This window comes from Poecilia formosa, unplaced genomic scaffold (assembly GCF_000485575.1).
Source record: "Poecilia formosa unplaced genomic scaffold, Poecilia_formosa-5.1.2 Scaffold183, whole genome shotgun sequence".
NCBI lineage: Eukaryota > Metazoa > Chordata > Actinopteri > Cyprinodontiformes > Poeciliidae > Poecilia > Poecilia formosa.
Genome location: NW_006800122.1, coordinates 736609 through 739347, shown reverse-complemented (window position 1 = coordinate 739347; position 2739 = coordinate 736609).

Sequence of the window (2739 nt, the reverse complement as noted above, 5' to 3'; positions counted from 1 at the left end):
CTCTCCAGGGTCTGTGGTTTCATGCAAGTTGCTATTAAAGTACCAAAGCCACCCCTCCCTCACCCTTTAGGGGAATTATGGTCCTGTCTCCCGCTCAGGGCACTGGTTGATCCATCGTCTGCTGACTGTATTTAAGCTCTCCCTTAATGTGCTAATAGTGTCAGACTGCATGGAGGCTACAGAGCTTTTAGCTTCCATCTCGTAATGCTTTCAGCCTTTTGGAAAGTGCAGATTTTATGGTTGCTGGGCTTTAAATATTGGTGATCATTCAGAAATTGTCAATGATTAAGTGCGATAGTAAAGTTTCATTTAACAGATTATGTTGAGTAGATGCACAGCTGATAGCAGAACCGATTGGCTTCATGGAGGCAGGTAGATTGAGTATTTGTATTTGGTTGTATATTTAGTTGGCTGAGGGCAGAGTGGAAACATGTTATCCTCCTCCCTCAGATTTCCGAACGCGCGCGCGCGTGTGTGTGTGTGTGTGTGTGCATGAGATATGGCACGTTTGAGTCGGTGTTCTCCATAGGCTGCTTGTGGGTTGCTAAGAAACCATGCGTCTGCATGGTGAAGTGGGGGGTGGGACGGGAGAGAGGCAGCGGGTCAACAGAGGCAGACGCATGCGATGCTGCGTCTGATTGGACGCAGCTTATTGCCTCTGATAAATGAGGGTGATCATTATCATGTTGACGAGTTGTAGGCCTGAATCATGATGGAGTCTGCCATTCCGCCCTTTATGGAGCATTAAGTCAATTTATCTGGTTCAGCGACTGCCTGGCGTTCGCTCTGTGTTGCACAAGGTGAAGATGTAGGAAGAGAAACTGATAACACATGGCTGAATCCACAGGATATAAATACTGCTCTAGAAATATTACTGTATCTTAAGGTCATATGTGAGGCTGCTCACTTTTCATCTCATTTTTATGAACGGATATACAAAAATATATTAATAAATTGTAAATAAATCTCTATGAACTTTGCACAAAGGAAGCAATTTCAATTCAGATTGGATGCCTGAAACCACAGCTATGTTGTCCTGGACAAACCTCATAAAATTGTTACTGTGAGTTTATCACATCTCAATGCGTCTATCTGTATTTGTTGTTTGTACGATAAAGTGTAGGAAATGATACAGAAAGGATTTATATCTTCAGTCTTGACTTTTGTCTTAAAAACTGTTGAACAATTTCAGAACCACGTATATATTGCTGCGACGGGAAACAAAATTGCAGCTAATTGAAATTAAATGTAAAACTCTCTCATAGAAGTTAAAGTACAACAAAACAAAATGTTAAAACCTATATAATACACCAATTAAATTCAGGGTTGTAGGTTTTTGTTAATAACTACTTGCAGAATTATGTTTTTAGCAAAGATGATTAAACATAGTTAAAATCCTGATCCCATGTTAGCATAAAGTGAAATAAATGACTAACTAAAAATGTTTATATCAGGAGGTTTTGGAGCAAAATTTACCTTAAAACAACTTATGAATTTCTAAATTACATGCACAGTATAGCTCTGATTTTTTTAAAAGAATATTTTCATCTCTAGACAACAATAAAATTTAAAACTCTAGAGAAATTAATACAATTGAATCATATAGCCACAAAATGCAACATTTAGTATTTCTCTTGCTTTCTTTGCAAAAATAATTCAGCACAACTAAAAGTTTGCTCGTTTATTCACTTGAAAGAAAAAAAAACACATTTGAGCAATTATGTTTTCAGTTAGATTTTTTTACTGTGACGATAATTTGTAAAGTTTTTTTAATTTCTAGGAGATTTTTGCGTCGAAATGTCTACTGAAATAATTTTGACATCTAAAAAGGACAGTAGCTTTAAAAGTCACGTTTAATTTTAGTTTAGATTTAAGTTTAGACTCTCAGGACCTTAGTTGTTTTAGATAAAATCTTCAAAATGAGAATAATGTATGAAATAAAAAATAAAAAACAACACCTAATGGAGAATGAGGAACTAAGCGATATATTTAATACTACTATATGAATATATATTTTTATCCAAGCTGGTGGTGTCTGGTCAGAACATGTATTTTCAACATGTTCAGAGTATGATAGGAATAATCCTTTCTGTCTCCTCAGCCACAGATTTGCGTTGAACGTTCTTGTTAAATCTCACCACAGCCTTCCACCATCTGTCCTGAAGAAGCTGGTGTGAGGGCACAAAAGCGGGTCCGATGCGACGCAGAGTGAAGGGTCCAAGTCTGGGACGGGTCTGTGGGTGGTCACGCTTGCTGTCGCCATGGTAACAAAACGGAGCGTGGCCAAGTGTTCACGCACGAACGACTCAGTCTCAGCAGGTGACAGACTGTAGCCACGCGGGAAGGCCCCGTCAGGGTCATGACGGGTTAACAAGGACAAGCTGACGAGGCTTTACTGTACAGCGAAGCTGCCACATAAACTGCCGATGATTGAGATTATACTCTTAGAGGAATTATTAAGAAGTCAAGGAGGAGTTAGAGCGATAACCTTAAACCATGCATGTAAATGTGTGCGTGAATGGGTGAATGACTGCTCTGGGATCCAATCTCTGAGCAAGCACCAAGGTAAACACCAATTAGGGACAAATTTGATAAATTAAATCAGAAAAAGAGGAAAAAACAGACAAAAATAGTTGATTGAACGTAATAATTGTATTGGCCTCCAACTTTTCTGATGTGTCTGCACTTGGTCTACCGTTCAGAAACACTTATTCAGAAGGAGATACATATATATATATA